This window comes from Malaya genurostris, chromosome 1 (assembly GCF_030247185.1).
Source record: "Malaya genurostris strain Urasoe2022 chromosome 1, Malgen_1.1, whole genome shotgun sequence".
In the NCBI taxonomy this organism is placed as follows: domain Eukaryota; kingdom Metazoa; phylum Arthropoda; class Insecta; order Diptera; family Culicidae; genus Malaya; species Malaya genurostris.
In genome coordinates this window covers 17,249,817-17,255,969 of record NC_080570.1, presented here as the reverse complement: position 1 = coordinate 17,255,969, position 6,153 = coordinate 17,249,817, and positions in this window count along the sequence as shown.

Below are 6,153 nucleotides of genomic sequence, written 5' to 3'. Positions count from 1 at the left end.
TTTTTTTCGCGCAATTTTTTCCAAGTTCGAGTAGTTTTTTTACCAGTTATTTTCGAGCAGTTTTCGTCGAGCGGTTCTTTGTGGAGCAGTTTATTTTTCGAGCTGCATGAAAAATAATTTTTTCGAGCAGTTTTTTTTTCAAGCTGTTTTTTTGGAGTAGTTTTATCGTGCAGTTTATTTTAACAGTTTATATAGAGCAGTTTGATTTCAAGTCCTTTTTTCGAGCTGTTTTGTCTAGTAGTTTTTTTTCTCGAGTAAAATTTTCCGAATAATCGGAGCAATTTTTTCGAGAAGATCCTAATCAGCAGTATGTTTTTAAGTAGTTTTCACGAGTAGTTTTTTGTCGAGCAATTATTTCGAGCAGTTTTGAGCAGCATTTTTTTCGAGTAATATACTCCAAGCAATTATTTTGGAGTATTTATTACAACAGATTACATCGAGTAATTTTTTTGTCGAGCAGTATTTTTTTCAAGCAGTTTTTGTCGAGCTGTTTCAGTCTAGTTTTTTCATGAGCAGTTTTTTCCGAGAAATTTTAGCAGTTTATTTTTGAATGAGTTTTTTCCGAGCAATGATTTGGAAGTATTTTTTTCAATCAATTTCTGCCGAGCGGTTACATTTGAGTAGTTTTTCCGCGAGTGTGTTATTTTTCGAGCAGCTATTTCTTCAAGCAATTTGTTTTTCAGTCAGAACTTTTCAGAGCAAACTTGGTCGAGCTGTTTCATTCGAGCAGTTCTAATACTGAACTGTTTTTCCGGGATGATTTTTTATGCAGTTTTTTGGAGAAATCATTCACCCCGATTCTGTATTTCGTTCGAATCGGATCGAATACGAAATTTTGCATTCTGTAGCTCGATCGAATTCGAGTTTTCCCTACAAAATCATCCCTCAATCGAATTACAGAATGCAAATTTTTTCATTCGTTCAACAAAATCCAATTCGATCGAAATACAGAATAGGGGTTTTTATCTCAAGCAAATTTAAACAAGCTATTGCTTTGGAGTAGTTGTTTTGAGCAGATTATATCGAAGTAGTTTCACCGAGCAGTATTTTTTCAAGTAGTTTCTATCGAGCAGCTTGTCGAGTAGTTTTTTTCACGAACAAAATTTTCCGAGAAATTATGTTGGAGTAATTTTGGAGTCGAGCAGTTTTTATATCGAGCAGTTTTTGGCAGTGTTTTTCAAACAGTTTTTTGGAGGAATTTAAAAAAAAAATTTTCGTGCAGTTTTTCCAAACTGTTTTTAATTTAGTATTTCATTCAAGCATATTATATCGAGCAGTTTTTTTTTCGAGAAGTCCATATATCAAGCAGTTTTTGTAGCTGTTTTCTATTCGAGCAGTTTTTTCCACGCATTTTTTTCTCGCTCAGATTCTTCGAGTAGGTGCTATTTCATTCGAGCATTTTTCTATCGAACAATTCTATCCAAGCAATTATTTCGAGCAGTTTTTTTCGACTAGTTTTTTCGTGCGGTTTTTTTCGAACGAATTATATAGAGCAAGGTTTTTTAAAGCTGTTTCTTCGAGCAGCTTGTAGAGTAGTTTTTTTCTCGAACAAAATTTTCCGAGCAATTATTTTGGAGAAATTTTTTTTAGTAGATTATACCGAGCAGTTTTTTATCGAGCAGTTTTTTATCGAGCATTTTTTATCGAGTAGTATGTTTTCAAGCAGTTGTGTTGAGTAAGCAATTATTTCGAGCAGTTTTGTAAAGATTTTTTCGAGCAATATTCTCTAAGCAATTATTTAGGAGTAGTATTTTCAACTATATTATATCGAACATTTTTTAAAGCAGTTTTTTTTTCGTGCAGCTTTGTACAGCAGTTTCGGAGTAGTTTTTTGAGCAGTTTTTGCCGAACTGTTTCATTATAGTAGTTTTTCCGCGAACGTTTCATTAGTCGAGCAGTTTTTATGTCGAGCAATTTTTTTGGCAGTGGTTAGCAGTTTTTTGTAGAAGTTTACTCAAATTAATTTTTTCCAGTAGTTTTTGTCGAGCTGTTTAATTTTGAAGCAGAATTTTTCGAGTAGATTTGTCGAACAATTCTTTTACGTATTTTTTCAACCAGTTTTTTTTTCAACAGTTCTTTTTCAAGCTGTTTTTTATTTGAATAGTTCATTCAAGCAGATTATATCGAGCAGTTTTTTTTTCGAGAAGTCTATGTCGAGAAGTTTTTTGTAACAGTTTTCTATTCGAGCAGTTTTTTTTTCAAGCAATTTTTTCTCGATCCGATTCTTCGAGTAGGTTTTTTCGAGACGAAAATTTTTGATGAGCTTTTTCCGTGCTATTTCATTCGAGCAGTTTTTATAAGTAGGTTTTTTTCGAGCAAGTGTTTCAGCAATTTTTTTCGAGCAGATTTTTTCAGTAGTTTTGTACAGGCGTTTCTTAAAGGTTGTTCGAGCCGTATTTTTTCAAGTAGTTTTTTTAGAAAAGTTTTTACAAATTGCAGTTTTTTTACCAAAGTTTTTACAATTTACAGTTCTTCCGAGCATATTTTTTCGAGCAGTTACTTTCGATTCGTGTATTCGAGCAGATTACACCGAACAGTTCTTTTCGACCAATTACCTCGAGCAGTTTTTGTCGAGCTGTTTCATTCGTGCACTTTATTTTTTGAGCAGTTTTTCTTCGAGTAGTTTTGTTCGAACAACCTTGTATTCTAGTAATTTTTATTTGATCAGTTTTTTCAGTTTACAATTTTTTCCAAGTTTTTAAAATAGTTCCTTTCGGCAATTTTTTTGAGCAGATTATATAGAGCAGCTTGTTTTTCGAGTAATTTTATTTCCAAGCAGTGTTTTCGAACAGTTTTTTTGAGCAGTTTATTTTGAGTAGTTTTTTATTGAAGCAGATTTTTCAAGTAGTTTGTTCGAAACGAAATTTCTAGTCATATTTTTTTAAGCTATTTTATTTAACATTTTTATAAGCTAGTTTTTCCGATCAAGTTTTTGCAGGCAGAGTTTTTAGCAGATCTTTTTTGGTAGTTTTGTCATACAGTTTGTCCGGGAGGTTTTCGAGTATTTGTTTTTGACCATTATTTAAAGCTGATTTTCAGCAGTTTTATTCAGGAAGTTGATTTGGTAGTTTTTTCAAGCCCTTTTTGTCGACTGAAGCAATTTTGCAGTTTCTTTCGAGCAGTATTTTTCTTGCAGATTTATTTTAAAAATTTCGAGTAGTTTTTAAGCGGTTTTTTTCGAGCAGCTCAATTTGAACAGTTCTATATTGACAGTTTTAACGAACAACTTTATCCGAATAATTTTCTAGTAGATTTTTTATTTCGAGCATTTAATTTTTGAAGTTTTTTTGTGCATTTCTGTCGAGCTGTTTGTTTTTCGAGCAATTTTTCTTCCAAACAGTTATTTTCGAACAGTTTTAAGAACAGCTTTTTTAGGAAATTTGAAGCAGCATTTTCACGTTTTTCGAACAGTTTTGGTTCAAACGATTTTTTTCTGAGTGGTTTTGGAGTAACTTTTTCAAATAGTTTTTAGAGCCGTTTTTTCGAGTAGTTTCATTCGGGAAGTTTCTGAAGCAGTATTATTGCAAACAGTTTCTTAGTATTTTTTTTCGAGTGGCTTTTCTAGCAGTTCATTTCGGAAAATTTTTTACTCGAGCTGATTTTTCTAGCCGTTTTATTCCAGTAGTTTTTTTTATAAGAGTATTTAGGACTCTTTTCGAGTTGTGTCTGCTGAACAGTTTTTTCGAGGAGTAAACCAAAATTAATTTGAGCACGTTTTTTCGAGTAGATTTTCCGAGACTTGTTTTCCAAGAAGTTCGCAGTAGATTTTCCGAGTGGTTTTTCTTGCAGTTCTTTTCAAGCAGTTTTCTATTCGAGCAGTTGTTTATCCGAGCAGACTTTTCGAGCCGTTTTATTCGAGCATTTTGTTTTAGAAGAGTATTCAGGACTCTTTTCGAGTAGTACATTCTGAACAGTTTTTGTCAACCAGTTTTATTTTGAGCACATTTTCTCGAGCCATTTTAATGAGCAGTGTTTAACAAGCAGTTTTCTTCAAGGAGTATTTTTCGGTCTTAGTTTTCACGCAGTTTTTTTCTTAAGAAAAATTTTTACTCATTGCTCATTGTTTTCAATTGTATTTCCACTGTTAAAGATGCTGAATAAGTTCGTTCTATTCAGAGTGAATGTAAGTAGAAGAACAATATCGCAATTATATGGATTTTACGAGCCCGATGGCATGAATAACGTGCCCTAGCAATTCCTATCGTAGCCTACAGCTCTAGGGTTCGATAAGAGCGCTCGAAATAAGGTAAATAAACAATCAAGCATTATAAATCGAATTAAGTCTTAATTTCTTTATCGTAATCAAAGTATTCTGATCGATTTTTTTGTAGAGAAATATGGTAAAAGATTCAGAATGAATATTAACTTAGTAATAAAAATTTTTCGTAAGCAATCCTACATTTTTTCAGTTTGACTAGAGAAAATCATTCCAAAATTTGTAGGAACCTAAAACAAAAAATGACTGATATGGGAGAGATTGTGTGGGATTAGAAATGAAAATGAAAATTGATCTACTCTGGGTTTGGTGAAAAACAACACAACAAGAAACCCAATCGTTCAGAACTCGTTACCTCATGATAAACACGTTGACTGGATCCTTCAATTTACAGCGCCAACTATGTGTCGAACTGCCGTTAGAAAATTTAGTCGCTTTCGTGGCCATCTGGTTGTGAAATATGTAATCACCCGAGATAGAGAGCTTTCTATACCCAGTGGTAAATCTTTGAAAGAGGTGTATCGCCAAATATTTCCATTTGAGGATGGTCGGGTAAAACAAGATTTCGTTTAGATATTCTCTCGATGGAAGTAATCCAATCACCTTGGGGCAGCTCTACATTTATGATTGTAAATAGGCAGTTGTTGGTTGTTGAACGAATACTTACAAAGCTAACCAACGACTCTTATCACTGCGCAAGCTTCGTACTTCAATTTGTAATCGGGTCGGGACGAGTTTTACGGGGTATCTGAGAAAACACGAATAAAGAAGAGTCGTTTCCAATACTCTTCAGAGCTCACAGGTAATGTTTTGAAAAAAAAAGACTTCTAAAGCTTTGACAACTGCAAAATTCTTACATTTGCTCTAAGCCTACTTTGTTTTGCTTAAATTCCTAGTGAAATACAAATCACGCAGTCGAGCTTTAAAAATATAATATTAAATTAACCACCAGACCAAAGAGAACATTTATCTCTACCGTTTACTATTATGACTTACACTCATCGAGGGCCGAGATGGACGGCTTTATGGTCATTATAAAAAAAACGCGTGAAATCATTTATATTTAAAATAAGAGCGAGTATTACAAAAGAAAACAAAACAAATTTTATTTTCCCACGAATAAATGGTTCAGAATAGATTAATTCAGTCTAGAAATTTGGATTGTAATAATCTCACTCTCACTCTTGATAAAAAAAATCATAAAGCGTGCAAGAAGCATAACTCTTATTTTTTGTTGGCTTATTTAGTGGAAATAGAAGGAAAGTGGAAAAATGTGCATGCATTTTTAACATTAACCAACATTTGATTGAGTGGAAAACACGATAATTTCTAAACAGGAATTAAAACCAAATTCAAAACATTCATCGATGTTTTTCTTCGATTGTTGTCAATGTAACTTTCGATCTTATTCGAAAAACAGCTGAAATACGACACACTTGTTTTAAAATTATGAAATTCATGGTCCATACGTTGAGTGTATTGTACAATTGATCACGATAATTCAACGTCGGATCGTTACGACCCAACGACTAAAAAATTCCTTTTAACGAAACACGATTGAATTAATATATGACGAATTTAAAAAAATCTTATCGAAACACAACTATTGGATATACTTTACCTTTAACTTGATAATTGTGCAACATATTATTGATTGGATGAACTCGTAGGTAGTCCAGGCCACGACGAGAGTTACCTTATTTAAGTGCTACCATCTTAACATCACCCAACAGCTTACCAAAGTTGATAGTCATTTTTACTAAATATATTTTTAGACTTGTTTGGGTACAAGCTTAACAAGGCCGATGGGGAACGAGAATAGCGACCGCAAGCCTGCAAATAGGGCCGATATAATAATGCATGTAACGCTCCGTAACACTCATAACTACAAAGCACAAATTATCGCAAGTGACTGTTCATAAAACCTACAACTTACA